This window comes from Petromyzon marinus, chromosome 52 (genome assembly GCF_048934315.1).
Source record: "Petromyzon marinus isolate PM22_M1 ecotype Great Lakes invasive population chromosome 52, UKy_Petmar_22M1.pri1.0, whole genome shotgun sequence".
In the NCBI taxonomy this organism is placed as follows: Eukaryota; Metazoa; Chordata; class Hyperoartia; order Petromyzontiformes; family Petromyzontidae; genus Petromyzon; species Petromyzon marinus.
Window position 1 is genome coordinate 132,104 of NC_133718.1, and position 19,097 is coordinate 151,200.

Sequence of the window (19,097 nt, forward strand, 5' to 3'; positions counted from 1 at the left end):
TGCCACATTTGTTAACGAAGTGTTGATTGTATGGGATTTTTCTCGAGATCGCGATGTGTGGACTGTGTGTACTGCATAGACTGTCTCTCTGCACTGATACGGGTTGTGACGTACATTGTTGTGATCCTTGTTGCGGATCGTTAAATTGTGATGGTGACATATGGTGCCAGTGATTTGGATTGTGCTGCTGGCTGTGGCTAATCTGGGCCAAAGATCCTGACCAGAATGCCCCCCTGTCATTGTTGCGTGTTGACATGAGTGTGGTCCCGTCATGGTGTGGCTGACGGCTTGACCTGACAGCCCGAAGATTGAGACACTCCGTGGCGTGTCTATCCTAGTGGGCAGTTCGCTCACATGGCTCGGAGAGTGTGGTCCCGTCATGCTGTGGCTGATGGCTTGACCTGGCGGCCCGGAGATCGAGACACTCTGAGGCGCGTCTGAGACAGTGAGCCAGAGGCTCAGGGAGCTTGTGGTGAGTTGCTCTCTCAGCTCGGTTGGTACAGCTAAATGCTGCAATGCGAGGCTTGGAGAGAGGGGTTGGTGTGTCCTCTCAACCCGGTTGGGACAGCTGATTGCTGCAATGCGAGTCCTGGAGAGAGGTGTTCTTGTGTCTTCTCAGCTCGGTCAGAACAGCTACATGCTGCGATGCGAGTCTTGGAGAGAGACTGGGTTATAATTCCCCCGATACGGCCGACACGTGCGCGTCGGAAAGGCGGGGGGTGCTACCGAGTGGCATGAGATGTCTGGGTTGGCCTTCAAGGGAGGGCTTCTGTGTTGTGCGAGCGCGGAAAACGCACGTGGGGCCGCCATTTTGTGTGAGCGCGGGAAACCGCAGGGGATGCGGCTCGTGCATGCGGCCGCCATTTTGTACGTGCATGGGTATTTGTGTGAACCATTTCTGGGCAAGAGCAGGCATTTTTTTTGTCACGTCGATTCTACATTTTTTTTTTAAATGTAGATACTGAGGCAACGCTGAAGTGCGATTTCTTTGCCCAGTACATGGGTCAACCTGGAAGCATGACTTCCTTGACCCGGGATGTTGTACAACATCCAACGGTTGTACCTTTGGTTGCAGCATACTGGCTCGACCTTGAAGAGTGACTTCCTTGAGCCAGTACATGGGTCGACCCTGAAGTGCGACTTCTTGACCTGGGATGTAGGGAGACGTCCGGAATGTTAAGTGGTGTTTGTAGGTGGGTGTTAGACTTTCGGTCTTCGCCCTATTGCCACCTGTGGGGTGGAACGGTAACAGGGCGGTGTGAGACCCTGCCATCTATGGGGTGGTTGTGTGGTTTTGGTTTGATTTACCGGTGTTGGTTGTGCATCCAACGCGTCGGAATCTATGTATTTTTGTTTTTATTTTTTCCGCCGGGCGGAATACGATCATCTCCACTTCCCTGGGCCGGGTGGCTGTCGTGTCCGACGAGCTGAGACGTGGGCTTGTGGTGCTGTGCCTCAGGAGGTGGTTTCTTCTTGTCACAGGATTCCTGCACCTGCCGCCCTTGGAGTCGCCGGTTGTGCTGACCGGATGTGGACTTGAAGGGGAGAGTGGAGCGTCCGTACGTCACTCCTGCTCATCCTGTTGCCCAACTCCTGGGGAGGGGCCGTGCCCTTTTTGGGCCTTTTTCAAGTTCCCCCAGGACCTCCAGGGAGAGCGTGCTCGCCTCCCCTGGAGGCTCGGCCACGCGAATTCGTTTGAAGACTGGCCGCTGTCCATGACTCTCACACCTTGTTGATTGCCTACACCGTTGTCAAGCAGCCACATTCATATGTCGGTGCATGCGTACAAATTCACACGGATGGGCTGTGCTGAGGGATAAGTGGGTTGACCAGTTCTTTTGGTGTACATGTTGTTGTTGGTTCCCCTCATTCCATACATTCTTCCCTTCCCCCCTTCTCGGTGTGTGTACGTATGTTTCTCGGAGTGATTATTGTCGGTCGCCGGTTGTTTGTTGACGTTGTTGTTGGAGGCACACTGTTTTTTTTCTGTATTGTCACAGCCGAGACGGCTGTTTTTTTTACATGGGGGAGGGTGATGTAGTGATTGTAGAATCACTACTGTGTACACACGCACAAGCGTGACGTCACTATGCGGGGGAGCGTCATGACCACGCGGGTCTACACACACGCATGACGTCATCCCGGCTGGAGGCGGGAATGACGTCAGGGCCGGTTCTGGGCTCCGGGAGGCCACGAGGGTGGTGTGAGGCCGTGGCACTCTCTGTGACCCCGGCTGGACACGTGACTGGACCTCAGTGGGGGCTGGGGGCCTAGGGGGCACCTCGGAGGGCACGTGGATAGCAGGGGGGCTTCGAGAGGATACTCGAAGGGAGGCGTGGCCGGGGTGGGGCCCGGGCACGCCGAGGCCCATATAAGCAGCCTCCTCACGAGGTTCGAGGCTGCCCGTATCAAGAACGAAGATGCATCGTGAAGATGCCAAGAAGAGTCAAGCCTCCAGTCAGCGGACCTGGCAGTAGCCACCTGGCTGGGTCACGCTAGAGTATTTGAGAAGTATGTGTTAGCTAGAGTAGGTCGGTGGTCACCATCTTATGTGCAGTGTTATATTACTTACCGTTCTAATAAATCAGCGTTGCCTCCCAAGGAGTCGTGTGTGCACCTAATTCGAACTCACTACACAGGCAAGATTCTACGCCATCCATCTCTCTGGAAGTCACGCCCCCGAGATACAAGGTTCTTCATAAACCTCGCACAACTAACCAGCGGAGGTGGTGGCTTAGTGGTCGTTTACAATGCACACTTGAAAATTAAAGAGCTCTAGATGGAAATGATGGAAAAGCACTCGTTAGTAGTGAGTCCGTATCCCTCACTACTAACGAGTGCTTTTCCATAATCTCCATCTACCGACCTCAAGATGGCAGCATCACTACCTTCGTAAACGAGCTTTCGGAATTCCTTTACCTCATTCTTAACCCATCTCACAGGCTCGTGCTTACAGGAGACTGTAATATCCCTGGCAATACACCAGCATCCAATGATAGTCACCTTGAGTCAACCTTGGCCTGCCATAACCTGGTCATCACAAACTCAGGCCCCACCACAGCTTCCTCAACAAATGTTGAGAGCATGCTCGACCTGGTTCTGGAACCTGACCAGCATCGACGCATCACTGCACTGGGAGTTTTCCAAACTGGTTACTCAGACCACCGCCTCATACTTTTTTCCCTTCAAATTCCCAAGCCAATCACCATCAAATTCACCTGCCACTCCCGTAATTTCAAGGGTATCAAGTTTTCTGCTTTACACCACCTCCACACAAATTCGCTCTCCAACTAGAAGTTGACATGAGGGCGATGCTGGACAAACTGGCTCCATTAAAATCACGAACCGCTAGGCAGTCTTCCCACGACACTCACTGGCTCTCAAGAGACGCCATCATTGCTAAGCGAACCAGGAGGAGCCTTGAAAGTATCGCATCCCACAGTGGTCTACCTGCTGATCGACTTGCCTACAGAGTTGCCTGCAGGAAAACTAACAAACTTATCCTTGTCTCATGTTCCTCCTACATTGAAGAAGGCACCAAAACAGCAACCAGAAAACCGCGCATTCTATGGAAAACCCTGTAGCACCAAGGTCCCTCACCTTAGCGATCCCCTGGCCTCACTGATACTTGCCACCTCTTTTAATACTTACTTCACCAACAAGCTGATCACCACCAGTTGTAGTGAGTTCAACTGAGTCGCAGACGTACTCCTTGGAGCCAAACATTTATTGATACCAATGCAAAAGGGGAAACTGCCCCTTTACCAGATAACAATCTATGGTGGTGGACCACCAGGCTAACCACACTAATTACACTGGGAGTAGCTACAACAGACAGGACCCAGGCCTGGGTCCAGGTCCACGTGTTGGTGACTCTTCTCGGACGTAGAATGTATAACGTAGATCTTCAGGATAACAACAGCAACGCTGAACCCCGGTCCCTCTGGGGACCCGGTTTATATCCTCACTTGTCGTGGCTGGCTCCGCCCTTGGCCACGACCACCTCGAATCCTCAAGCAGGATCTCGCCCCAACACGTGACCACCCCTAGCCCCCACTTGGGGCCCCTGTGTAGACTTTACCCGTTATGTGCATTCTAGGGTCAACCAGAGTGCCATTGCCTACATTAACTCCATTCATGGCCGGCACTCTCACACCCCCCTCCTATAGTGAACAGCACTGCACGCCGAGCATGGTGCCACTCAGCGCTATCAGCACTCACCGAGCCGCTCTAGGGCTGGTATTAACACCAACACATAACACAAATGGGTTACTATCCCTTTACCAGATAACCTATGGTGGTGGACCACCAGGGTAACTACGCTGCAACGGACAGGACCCGAGCTTGGGTCCTCGTCCACGTGTTTGCAACTTCTTCTTGGATGTAGAACAAAGATAGTAGATATTCAGATGACGACAGCAACGCTGAACACCGGTCCCTGTGGGGACTCGGTTTATATGCTCCTGGGTTGTGGCTGGCCCGCCCTTGGCCACAACCACCTCTTGTCGTTTCTCGACCCTTCCCATAGGATCTCACCCTGACACGTGACCACCCCCAAATCCCCAACTGGGGCCCCTGTGCAGATCTTACTGGTCACGTGCCTTCCAGGGTCAAGCAGAGTGCAGTGGCCTAGGGTAACCTCATCCCATGGCTGACAGTCTCACACTCAATTCTAGATTGAAAGCTTTCGTGACTACAAGGATCCATACTCTTTGGTTCTATTAGGTAAAGTCACGTAGGTAAAAAATAAAACAAAAATCACGACGTTTCGGCCACAACACAAGCAGCCTTCATCAGGTGAAGGGATCAGGCTGTCTCGAGGACAGCGCTGGAGTGAAACACAGCCACGCTCAGACCGCGGACCTTTAAGCTGTGTGCGAGGAAACAAGGTGCCTTGACATAGGAATTAGCATAAAAATTAGCATTTGATTGGCCGACTTAGCATAGAGGTGGTGTACGTGAAGGTGCACTTGCCGTTTGGCGCGGGGGGGGGGGGGGAGTTTACCTATTGATGGTGTGAAAAGGGAATTTTTAAGAGCTGCGAAAGTTTGGGGTACCACTACTTGAAAAATATACTGTACCATTGAAAATTAGTTTAATGTTTAGTTCGATTTAGAACATCTTTCCAATGGTTGCTTAATTTGAAACCATCTTCTCGGTTGAAATTGTGTCTGTGTTTGTAGATCTGAATTGCCTCGTGAACAAATCTCTGATAAAAACCCGTAATACCCATCGCTTTCACACTCACTTCTGCTGCTGTATCTTCTCCGAATTCTAAACAGATTCTGTTTAAGGCCAGCCTATCTTTAATCTCAGAGAGGATAAGGCTACTCCGATTTGAACTCGATACTGTAGACAGGACTCTCCTACAAGCTCATTTAATGTTAACACAAAAAATGTCACCTTCTGATTGGAATCACGTAGACAACATGACTGCTTCTTCTGCTGATTCACTGTCAGTCAAATGTAAAGCTAACCTGATTTCTAAATTCAACCACCTATCAAAGAAGAACCCAGTTCCACATATAACAAAACTAGATGTTAACAAAATCGTCATTAATCAGAGTAGCACCCCGATTTCGGACAATCTGAAAACAGTACTGGCTAGGGGACTGAATTTTGCTGTCACCCCAAAACACATACCAGTAGATGATATCATCTCTCAGGTCGATGTAGCCCTCAAAGGCGTAGGACACATCCAAGCAGACGTTGCGAGAGCTGAAATAGCCACTATTCTTAAGAATGCTAAGAAACCCATTAGTAACATCAGCAAAAATGAACGCTCTGAACTCGCGAATTTAAAAAAACAGAAGTGATACAGTCATCCTCTCAGCCGATAAAGGCAACGCTACTGTAATTATGGATAAAGATTCATACAACAAAATCCAGAATCTGCTCAACGATGGAAGTTAATCAAAAAATTAAAATGACCCTACCAATAGCCTAGCGATGAAAACCAACAAGATCATCACAAGTTCGACCTCCCTAATCGACCCAACTAAACGTCCCTCCCTAAAACCTTCTGCTGCAAGACCCCCTAGATTCTATGGTCTTCCCAAGATTCATAAAGAAGGCACCCCACTTCGACCCATCGTATCCACGATCAACTCCCCTACCTATAGACTAGCCCGTTTTCTGTCAGATACCTTGCTGCCTTTCACTGGCAAGACTGCCTCAGCAGTACTCAACTCAGCCCAATTGGTCTCTATGGTCAAAGACGTTGTACTGTCCCCTGACGATATCCTTGTCAGCTTCGATGTGGTCTCTTTGTTCACCAAGGTCCCAGTACCTGATACCATTGAAATCATTGAAAATTTGGTCCAACATGGACTAGACCCCGACACACCTGCACTGGTTAGGCACTGCCTCAACAATACCTACTTTACTTGGAATGGCTCCTTCTACAAACAAAATGAGGGTACCCCCATGGGATCCCCCTTATCACCAGTGATAGCCAATATTTTCATGGAGAAATTTGAATCAGATGCCATCCAGACTTCCACCTTCAGACCTTCCCTGTGGAAGAGATATGTGGATGACACTTTCGTCATTTGGCCACATGGCCTCCCAGCTCTGAACCTTTTCCTACACCACATCAATTCCAGACATCCCGCCATCAAATTCACCATGGAAGTGGAGAAAGATGGCAAGCTACCATTCTTAGATGTTCTGTTTGAGAGGAGACCTGATGGCTCATTGGGGCATTCTGTCTACAGGAAACCCACCCACACAGATTCCTACTTGAAACCTGATTCCCACCACCACCCAGCCCAAAATAATTCTCTCATCAAAACTTTATACCATAGGGCTCATTGCATTTCGGACCAACACCACCTGACCAGTGAATTAAAACATGTACACCTGGCCCTCAAAAGGAATGGATACTCTGACCGTACCATCCGCCAAGCTGTTTCTCCCTCCATACAGAAACAACCACTTGATACTCCGGTCAAAACCATCACACTAACATATATAGCAGGCGTTACTAAAAAGATTTCCAAAATTCTGAACAAACACAAGATCCAGGTCCGGTTCAATACAGTACACAAAATTCGTGATCTGATCCCATCCGTGAAGGATGTCATTCCTGACTTACAGTACCCCGGGGTTTACAAATTGAGTTGTACCTGCGGTGATTGCTATATCGGGGAGACAAAGCGACATGTCTCTGACCGAATTCGCGAGCACAAATCAGATTTGAAACATGGCAAAACGAATTCTTCTGCCGTAGCTGATTACAACACTGTGGGTGATCACGATATAATTTTCTCCGATACCAAGGTTCTTTGCAAACCCACGGGTTTTTATCAGAGATTTGTTCACAAGGCAATTCAGATCTACAAACACAGACAATTTCAACCGAGAAGATGGTTTCAAATTAAGCAACCATTGGAAAGATGTTCTAAATCGAACTAAACATTAAACTAATTTTCAATGGTACAGTATATTTTTCAAGTAGTGGTACCCCAAACTTTCGCAGCTCTTAAAAATTCCCTTTTCACAACATCAATAGGTAAACTCCCCCCCCCCCCCCCGCGCCAAACGGCAAGTGCACCCGCACGTACACCACCTCTATGCTAAGTCGGCCAATCAAATGCTATTTTTTATGCTAATTCCTATGTCAAGGTACCTTGTTTCCTCGCACACAGCTTAAAGGTCCGCGGTCTGAGCGTGGCTGTGTTTCACTCCAGTGCTGTCCTCGAGACAGCCTGATCCCTTCACCTGATGAAGGCCGCTTGTGTTGTGGCCGAAACGTCGTGATTTTTGTTGTTTTATATTTTTTACCTACGTGACTTTACCGAATAGAACCAAAGAGTAAGTCCCACACTCTCTCCTGGAGGAGTCAGCACTGCACACCACGCGTGGTGCCACTGCACTATCCCAGCGCTCACCGAGCCCCCTCTAGGGCTGGTACTACACCCACCTACGGGGTGTCCGCGATGACAATGCATCGCACGCCGTGCCTCGCTAGAGCCGGCATCACACAGTGACATTCACAATGTCGCTACATACATGATATCTGCGATGAGAGCACATCGCACGCCGTGCCCCTCTAGGGCCGGCACCACAGTGACATCCGCGATGTCACTACACATTAAAATAAAAGACAAAATAACTTGCATCAAATCATTGCCCTGATAATCCTAGGGGCGATGAGATTTCAGTGCATGACTTGAGTGATCAGTTAGCCAAAATGCTGTCACATCATCCGCATTAGCATATAATTAGTATATCTTGATTGGAAGCTTTCATGACTGCAGGAATCCATACTCCTTGGTTCTTTCGGTAAAGTCACGTAGGTAGAAAAATAATAGATCACGACGTTTCGATCGCAACACAAGCAATCGTCGTCAGGTGGGACAACCACAGCAACAAAAAACTGCTGAAGTAGGCGAGAGATCTGCCGTGGCACGAGGTTATAGAGGACTCGGCAGTAGGGGGGGGGCGAAGGAGGCGGGGCAGAAAGTGGACCGTGCAGCAGCACCCGGGTCACTGGAGTAAAGTGGACCACCGCAACAGCACTAAAGAGATCGGCTGCAGGGGGGGAGAAGGGGGGGGGGTGTAAGGAGGCAGGGCAGAAAGTGGATATTATTTGCATGACCTTTGGATACAACTTAAATGACGAATCAGGATACACATGGCTCTCTGTACATATAATGAGAATGCAGCCTTCGATTAGCTCTCGTGAAAATGCTTCGATTGATATTCGTCCTCACTTTTCAGGAACGCATCCTCGACGTAAACCGGGGTATCACTGTGGATTTTAATGCACTAATTAATCGTTCCCCGCCTAACTTCCATGTTTCCCCCATGCACGATCAACTAAGTGGCTTATGCGGCTCTCTGTGTTGCATTACATTACATTTCCAAAAGATTTGCTAAATTTTGTTTTCTCAAACTATTTCTCTCTAATATTTACCAGGCTCTCATAGGGCCATTCGATCTTCTTTCCCTCGTTCGCTTCGGGGTGGATTCTTTGACATGCTAATTTCTCTGCCCCAGCAGCTGCCCCAGCAGATCCACCCCTCTCTCTCTATTTAAGACCACGACACAGAGGCATTGGGTCTCTGTGTGTCTATGTTGTGTCTCTCTCTGCTTGTGTCTGTCTGTGTGTCTCCGTGTCTGTGTTTTGTCTCTCTCTCAAATTTAGTTCTACCTGATGACGATTGCTTGTGTTGCAATCGAAACGTCGTACTCTATTATTTAATTTATTTTCTTTCTACGTGACTTTACCGAAAGAACCAGAGACATTTATAGGATTGGCAAGAACACGAGTACACAAGCGCATTTTGCCTCTATACTCATCCCACTGATTATGTCTAAAGACGAAAAACATGTTCTGCGAAGCTTGACATAAACCATGCCTTTAAATAATTATTCCTGCCTTGATAAGTGGTGCTCCGCTGCCGTCCGTGACCCTAATTGTTTGCAAACGGCGCCCATGTATTGCACAGCTCAAACACGTGGGGATCCTGGAGCAGCTGAAGAAATTCAAGCTGGAGGAGCTGGTCATTAAAGACAACCCCCTATGCCACCCGTGCAAGCTTGGCATACTTATGTCATACTGATGACAATACTATATTCTATCATAAAAAATAAAAACATGTTTTAAACAATCTTTCTTATATGTTGCGTTTCGGCTTGAGTCTAATTGTCCACGGTCAACTGACGTGGGCTGTAAACCATCACGGTCCCTTACGTTATGGCAAGCTTCGGGGACACTTCCTGGAGTTATTCCATTACTAGTAGGGTACACATTTCATTAAAGCGTGTTTTTACAAGTTTTTAAAAATATTACTTACTTTTGTACATTTCTGATATATCTTTAAACAAACACATAGCCCTGATGTTAACCTTAGCAAGGGCGACTTGAAGGAGCATCTCTTCTGCATTGACCCCTTGAGATCACAACCATTTACGCGGTCGGCCCATGTAAAAGCGTGCGACTTCCTTAGCAAATTTAGCCAAGCATAACAGTTCACGGAACTGCACGGCCAACTTAGAGCAGGTTGAATCCATTCGGGCTTCCCTGAAAATACAGGCTTAAGCCAAAGTTCATAGTTTCAAACTTGAGATGCTGGGGTTTTTCCTGTGTTCGTACGTCCACCCACAGATGCCTGCAGGACAACAATTGGGACTATGCACAAGCGGCGTAGAACTTCATCAATCGCCACGTGAGTGCCGTCTCAACCCCTTTGCTGATCAGCATGCGAGATTGCTAACAGGCAGATTTGATTATGTGATGCCGCCGCCACGGAGCCGATCGGCGGGTGGCCCACCTGCTATCTCGCTGCCCCGAGCGGCGAGGCCGACATTGCTCCACCCCACCACCTCCCCACCCCCCCCCTCCACCGGAACACACACGCACGCACTCCCCCCCACCATTAGAGCGCGTGGGGAGACACCCTGGCCGACAGGTTTTCACCCAGAAGCCCTCGTAAAGGGATAATCTTCACGGTTTCCTGCGGCCAGGAAATTGGACGGTCTCCTCCGACGCTAACACCCACCGCGGCGCCGTGACTTTGGTTGTAATTACATGGTCACGACGGGGCTGCTGAGCCACCGCGGGTAGAAAGCACACACAACACACACGGGTCAGCAGGCAGGTAGGAGGGCAGAGCCACGAGCGGCGGGAAAGCAGGGTCGCCCTCTGGCTGGAGGGCCGCTGAGCAGGTAAATTTAGATGCGGACGTCGCTGAAAGCAACGGCCCGGGAGATGCTGGGATACAGATGGGCCTACCGATTGGCGGGTGATCCCAGCGAGCTGATTGGCCCGCGAGTCGGCACTAGGTAGCCCCTTTGATGTAGAAAGAATAAAGCGGGTCAGGGCGAAAGGAAAAGGTGCTCTGGCTACTCGAGTCAACCCCAGGCCCGTCAACTCCCGAGCCCAGGCGCGCGAACGTCCGTGGGACGTATAGACGCGCCGCGAGGACCAGCCGGCAGTGACGACGAACCGTGAGTAAGAGAGAGAGAGAGAGAGGGAGTTGGGACTTAGCTTAAGAGGAAAACCGGAGAGGGTAAAAGGGGAGGACAGGTAGAGTGTAGTGCCAACTATCGAGAGATAGATTGGTCCTGCCCCGCTGATCCCGACTGACTCGGTTAAATAAGGGCTCGCCGACGCGGTGGAATAAATCGTCGGCGGTTACATAACGGACTGGTGTGGTTTTTGCGCGGGTGTGGTAAGAGAGTGGAAGCGTGGGTGCGCTTGCTGTTTTCGGCGGTCGCCGCGTGTGTGGAGCGGCGCCGCGTGGAGTGTGTGCGCTACCAACCGTCGGCTGCGGACTCCTACGTTGCGAGCGGATACCCATCTCGCACGCATGGCCCATCGCATAGCCCTTTAAACCCGTTTAATCCAATCCCCCCAATCGCCGGAGTGAGCACGAACGACGTCGCTTACCCTCCGACCTTTGACCCCCTGTTACCCGCGTGTGATTGGTGCGTGGGACGGCGCGGGCGGGGAGCGTCGCGTTTGGGTGCCGGCGAAGCGCTAGCGGGTCCCAGGGAGGTCGAGGGTGATGCCCCACCGGCAGGAGACCCGGACTCGGGGGGGGACGGCACAGGGGGGGAACAGGAGCGCGACGACCTTTCCCCGCCAGGGGAGGAGTGCGGCGGCGCCAGCTCCCACACTAGTGGAGAGTCTGGGAGCGTCGGTACTTCGCGGATAGGGTCGCAGGCAGGAGAGATCCCGGGGGCCGGCGACCCTAACAATTTGGCGTCAGAAGCGGTACGAACCCCCGCGTTACCCCACGCGAAAATAAGGCATATATTCACTGGCCGGGGTACACCTTCGTGGAAAGCATTTGCCCGCAACGTCCTAGGGGCTAAGGAAATTAATGGGTGGACGGACGCGCAGACGCTACGTCAACTTAATATGAATCTGGATGGGCGGGCAGCCGATTTTGTGGAAGCCCTACCCGCAAGCGCGCAGACACAGCTAGAGGAGCTGATGTGCCGACTTGATCTGCGCTTCGGTACGCGCGATGAGGAGGAGGCAAAAGCAGCCTTAGAGGCACGCCGTCGCCAACTCGGCGAGGACCTGCGCGATTATGCCGAGGATGTGCGTGAGCTAACAAAGATCGCACGCCCGAGGTACACCACGGAAGCGATTGAGGAGCTGGCCGCAGAGAAAATCCAGCGATACTTAACGCGCACGGTGTGGTGGCAGCCAGACGTGAACTGTACGCGCCTCCCCTTTGATGCCCTTGTCGAGCGCGCGCGCAAATGTGAAAGAATTTCTAGCGAACGCGCACAGCTCCGAGGACTGGGACGGGAGCGCACCATCGCAAGTCTGTCCACCGAGGAGGAAGAGGAGGAACAGGAGCTCGCCAGGATAGTAGGGGGTCGGGAAAGGGGGCCTCCGGTATCCCGCGAGACCACCCCGGGATGGGTAGCGGGGATACAGGTGGGCATCGGGGGGATCGACAACAAAGTAACCCAAGTGGACAACACGGTAACCCAAGTACGGGCACATATGACTACGCTGCAGACTACGGTAGAGACGATTCAGACCGAGTTGGGAGGGCTAGCTGGGAGGGTAGCCCGACTAGAAGCAGAGCCTGGGCAGCGGCGCACTGGGGGGAGAGGGAGCGGGCAGGGTGCCCACTATGGAGCCGCCACCCCCCCCCCCGGGCGTGTTATATGTGCGGCCGTCAGGGGCATCTCATGAGAGACTGCCCACAGATCGCCCGCGCTAGATATACCGAAGGGTTAAACGCCAACGCCCCCTAGAGAGTGGACCACCTAGGGGTGCAATCACCGAGGTCCCGAAACAAAACGACGATAATAATAATGGTAAGCAAGTGACACCCACACAGGTCACGGCCACAACACCCAAGGACGCGGTGAGGACGGGCGACTGGCTACGGGAGCTGGTGGCAGGAATCACGGGGGCCACGTCACTGGTGGAAGGACAGGTGAACGGGCAGCGCACCCGGATCCTACTGGACACGGGGGCCGTAGCCTCACTCGTGAGCGCCGCGCACTGCAGCGTGCTCGGGGTTGACGTGAGCCGCCTGCCGGCCCCGGATTGCGCGCTGCACACAGCGAGCGGAGCCGGGATGGGGTTGCTGGGAAGGATCTCCCTCGAGGTCCGTCTCGGAAACCAGGTGTGCACTCAGGAGTTCTACGTCTCGAGTGTGCTGTGCCACGAGTGTATCGCAGGTACCGACCTCCTGGAAAAGCTGGGGCTCAACGTGCAGCCCCGACAGCGGTGCGCCACCGTGGAAGGCAGCGGGGAACGGATTCCATTCCTGGGACGGGAGCCGAATCGCCCCCGCTTCACACCTGTGGCCGCTACCCTGACGACGGCCGTCACCATCGGGCCGCTCGCCGAGATGCTGGTGCCTGTGGCGACACCCTCCACCGACCCCGCGCACCAACCATCGGGGGAGGTAATGCTAACTCCTCACCCGGAGTTGGCAAAACGATACGGGGTTGTGGGGTCAGCCACGTTGGTAAACGCCGATGGGGGCCGATTGTTCATGCGTGTGTTTAACCCCCACGGCACCCCAGCAATACTACGACGGCGCACCACAGTAGCCACCGTGCACCCCCTACACGCGCGCCACTCCAGCGACTCGGTATTCGCACTCTGGGCGGAGGACCCCGGTCGCCCCGAGGACCAACAAGACCTGGCCTGGCGAGTCGGCCCGACTCCCCACGCCGAGGTCGTCCCCCTTCTTGACGCGGTACACGTACCTTGGGCAGATTTACCCAAGGGAGAGGCCGATCAGCTACGCGGGTTACTGCGGGAGTACGCCGACGTGTTCAGCGAACACGATTCAGACGTGGGTCGCACAGATCTCGTTAAGCACCAAATCGACACCGGGGCCGCCCGACCCATAAAACTCCCCGCGTACCGCGTGGGCGCACCCGAACGCGCCCAGATCAAAGAGGCGGTCAGGGACATGCTCCGCGATAACATAATTCAGCCCTCGGCGAGCCCCTGGTCTGCCCCGGTGGTGCTAGTAACAAAAAAGGACGGGTCAACCCGGTTTTGCGTCGATTACCGCAAACTAAACGCAGTCACCCTCGGCGACGCCTTTCCCATACCGCGCATCGACGACACCTTTGACAGCCTCGCCGGAGCGTGGTATTTTTCCACCCTCGATCTCGTGTCCGGATACTGGCAGGTGGAGATGACGGAGGAGGATCGGCCAAAAACCGCATTCACCACCCCGATGGGACTATTCGAGTTTCGAGTACTCCCGTTCGGGCTCACCAACGCGCCCGTGACATTCCAGCGGCTGATGGAGTTGGTGATGCGGGGCTTGCAGTGGGAGCAATGCCTGATTTACCTGGATGATGTGATCGTGTTCAGTAGATCTCTGTCTGAGCACTGGTCCAGGTTACGGGAGGTGTTCCAGCGACTGCGAGCGGCTCATCTCAAGCTCAAGCCGCGTAAGTGTTACATCGCACAGCGCGAGGTGGGGTACCTCGGACATCGCGTCAGCGAGGCGGGGGTGCGCACCGATCCGGATAGGTACGCGCCGTAGTGGATTGGCCACAGCCAAGAAACCTGTCGGAGATAAGGTCATTCTTGGGGCTCGCCACCTATTACCGTCGATTTGTAAAGGGATTCAGCGAGATTGCACGCCCCCTCACCCAACTCACTTCCCCCAAGAACCCCTATCAGTGGACGGAGGCCTGCCAGACGGCCTTCACCACCCTCAAAGACCACCTCACACACACCCCCGCACTGGCTTTCCCCGATTTTACCACCGACTTTATTTTGGACACCGACGCCTGCAGCAGCGGGCTGGGTGCGGTGTTGTCGCAGGTGCAGGAAGGGGTGGAACGGGTGATTGCGTACGCCAGCCGGACCCTGAGCGGGGCCGAGCTGAACTACTGTGTGACCCGTCAGGAATTGTACGCTGTGATCTTCGCGTGTAAACAGTTTCGGCCGTATTTATACGGCAGGAAATGTCGAGTGCGCACGGACCATTATGCTCTGCAGTTCCTCCTCACCTTCAAAGAACCGCGGGGGCAGATGGCCCAATGGCTGGCGCAGCTGCAGAAGTACAACCTGCAGATCGAATACCGGGCGGGGCGGACGCATGCAAACGCGGACGCATTATCACGGTGACCCGCGGTGTGTGCCGAGACGAGGGCGGAGGAGGCCTGCCCGTGCTTCACGGGGGGACGTTGCCGACAGGCAACGGACCCCCGGGAACCCGCTGAACCTAACCCCCCACCGGCGAGAGAGAGTGCGGTATGCGCCACAGAGACCCCCACAGGTGGAGGCGCGGACCCAGTCGGCCGCCCGGCGAGCGCAGGGCCCACGACTCGGGACCCAGCGGACCACCCCGCCCCGATCGGACGGATCCAGGAGGACGTCGGCTGCGCCTTCCCGGGCCTGAGCGACGAGCAGCTGAGGCAGACCCAGCAGCGGGATCTGGATCTGGCGGCGGTGGAAGCGGCCCTGCGGGAGGGGAAAAGCACCCTACCAGGGCCCTGGAGCGGTTTGTATGCCCGGTTGTGTGTGCAGAACGGGGTGGTACGGGAGTTAACCGAGGCCGGCCAGCCGGGGTGCATCTGTGTTCCCGCCCAGGTGCGACCCCAGCTGCTACGGCTGGTACACGACCACCCGCTCGGGGGCCATGACGGGGAACGGCGCACTCGGGAGACTCTGCGTCGCCAGTATCTCTGGCCCAAATTGACGCAAGATGTGGCCGCCTGGGTACAGGGCTGCCGCGCTTGTCAGCAGTGCGGGCCGAAACCGGCACGATACCAAGTACCCCTAAGGCCGTTCCGCGTCAGTCGGACTAACCAGCTGGTCGGCATCGATCTCCAGGGGCCGTTCCCACGATCCCACCGGGGCAACCGCTATATCCTCGTAGCGGTGGAATACTTCACCCGCTACCCCGTGGCGGTGGCCATCCCCGATAAAACGGCCCTGGTAGTAGCCCGGGCGTTCGTGGAGCACTATGTACTTAAGCACGGGATCCCGGAGCGAGTCCTTACCGACCAGGGTAGCGAGTTCGAGGCCGAGTTGTTTCAGGCGCTGTGCCGGGAGTTCGGAATCCAGAAAGACCGAACCACGGCGTACCACCCCCAGGTGAACGGTATGGTTGAACGTATGAATCAGACTCTGGCCGGAAAGCTCAAGCGTATGGCGGCCGCAAACCAACGGGATTGGGACGAACACCTCCCCTACGCCCTGTTCGCCTACGCCACCATGGTGCACACATCGACGGGACAAACCCCGTTCCTAATGATGTTTGGTCGTGAGTCCCGTCTACCCGCAGACTTGCTGTTCGGCATTCCTCCACCCCAAACGGAGAAAGGGAGTCGCCCCGTGGAACATCTGATGGAGACCCTACGAGGGGTCCGGGACCGGGCCTACCCGCAAGGGGAGGCCGCGCATTGGCGACAGGAACAGAGCACCCGACCCCGCGTGGAGCCCCCCCTTTTCTTGACAGGCACCAAGGTGTGGCTACACACCCCTCGCGTCGGGGCCGGACAGGTGGGGAAGCTGACCACCTACTGGCGGGGACCCTGGACCGTGGTATGGCAGATCTCTCCCTGGACGGTATTAATCCAGGGTGGAGAGAGGGGCCGAGAAACGGTGGTTAACGTCCGCCGCTTAAAACCATGGAGGGCAGCCCCGGCGGGGGAGAACCTCGCTGCCCGAGTACCGCGAAATCCCGGTGCCCCTGCGCCACCCGTGCTCGGGGGCCTCGCGCACTACATGGGCCCCGCCGGGCCCCCAGCCCCGAGGCGTCCCGGCCCCGCCAGAGGACGGCGGGGACGCCGCCCCTTAAACCCCGCTGCCGCGGAGTTTGTCCCCCAGCCCCCAGGTGCCGAGGGACAGGAGGAGCCACTGGAGTGGAGGAGACCGCTGCAGGAAACCCCGAGGACGGAGCCACCTCCCCCGAGGCCAGCCACGAGATCCGGGCGGATCCCCCGGACCCCGCAGCGCTACCTCGTGGGCGCGGCCCAGGCGAGGTGCTCCAGTCAACCCGGGACGGGGACTGGCACCTCGGGGGGCTATGTGATGCCGCCGCCACGGAGCCGATCGGCGGGTGGCCCACCTGCGATCTCGCTGCCCCGAGCGGCGAGGCCGACATTGCTCCACCCCACCACCTCCCCACCCCCCCCCCACCGGAACACACACGCACGCACTCCCCCCCACCATTAGAGCGCGTGGGGAGACACCCTGGCCGACAGGTTTTCACCCAGAAGCCCTCGTAAAGGGATAATCTTCACGGTTTCCTGCGGCAAGGGAATTGGACGGTCTCCTCCGACGCTAACACCCACCGCGGCGCCGTGACTTTGGTTGTAATTACATGGTCACGACGGGGCTGCTGAGCCACCGCGGGTAGAAAGCACACACAACACACACGGGTCAGCAGGCAGGTAGGAGGGCAGAGCCATGAGCGGCGGGAAAGCAGGGTCGCCCTCTGGCTGGAGGGCCGCTGAGCAGGTAAATTTAGATGCGGACGTCGCTGAAAGCAACGGCCCGGGGGATGCTGGGATACAGATGGGCCTACCGATTGGCGGGTGATCCCAGCGAGCTGATTGGCCCGCGAGTCGGCACTAGGTAGCCCCTTTGATGTAGAAAGAATAAAGCGGGTCAGGGCGAAGGGAAAAGGTGCTCTGGCTACTCGAGTCAACCCCAGGCCCGTCAACTCCCGAGCCCAGCCGCGCGAACGTCCGTGGGACGTATAGACGCGCCGCGAGGACCAGCCGGCAGTGACGACGAACCGTGAGTAAGAGAGAGAGAGAGGGAGTTGGGACTTAGCTTAAGAGGAAAACCGGAGAGGGTAAAAGGGGAGGACAGGTAGAGTGTAGTGCCGACTATCGAGAGATAGATTGGTCCTGCCCCGCTGATCCTGACTGACTCGGTTAAATAAGGGCTCGCCGACGCGGTGGAATAAATCGTCGGCGGTTACATAACGGACTGGTGTGGTTTTTGCGCGGGTGTGGAAAGAGAGTGGAAGCGTGGGTGCGCTTGCTGTTTTCGGCGGTCGCCGCGTGTGTGGAGCGGCGCCGCGTGGAGTGTGTGCGCTACCAACCGTCGGCTGCGGACTCCCACGTTGTGAGCGGATACCCATCTCGCACGCATGCCCATCGCATAGCCCTTTAAACCCGTTTAATCCAATCCCCCCAATCGCCGGAGAGAGCACGAACGACGTCGCTTACCCTCCGACCTTTGACCCCCTGTTACCCGCGTGTGATTGGTGCGTGGGACGGCGCGGGCGGGGAGCGTCGCGTTTGGGTGCCGGCGAAGCGCTAGCGGGTCCCAGGGAGGTCGAGGGTGATGCCCCACCGGCAGGAGACCCGGACTCAGGGGGGACGGCACAGGGGGGGGAACAGGAGCGCGATGACCTTTCCCCGCCAGGGGAGGAGTGCGGCGGCGCCAGCTCCCACACTAGTGGAGAGTCTGGGAGCGTCGGTACTTCGCGGACAGGGTCGCAGGCAGGAGAGATCCCGGGGGCCGGCGACCCTAACAATTGCGTGTGGTATGTGTCGCTAATGATGCTCTCTTCTCTCCTTTTGCCCCAACGCCTGGTCTCTCTCCCCAACTTCCTCCATCGATGTCGCTGCTCCGGTTCCGACCGGTTCATGCCCTGCATTCATTGCATCACACTTACTCCATCGTTCCCTTATATTACGTACATTCATTGAATAAATATTCTACAATTATACTGTGTATGTATGTGAATGCACGATGAGAGACCACCGGGGCTTGCTAAGTGTTGTAGGCATGGGCTGCAAGCATTAGACAGGACAGAGCATTGTGTGCTATCTCTCCTGTATACTGTACTTGGTTTTCCAGGTCCTTCAGTTTCTTGCCACAAAGCCACACATGGAATTAGCCAATCAGCGACGCAGGGCTTTTCTGAACAATTATCTTGAGTGGATTAAGGGCTTGATGTTGAATTTCATGAACTACTCCTCGTCTCAAAACAATGCACCTGATATGGACGATGCTGAGCAATAGGCGACTGCGTGTCTATATGGGCGACAAAGCTAGCTCACCGCGGTTCCTCAACAAAGGATTGCCACAAGGTTCAATACTCGTGCCAAAGCTCTTCAATGTCTACACCAGTGACATGTCACCAACTGGATCACCTAAATTTGTATATGCGGAT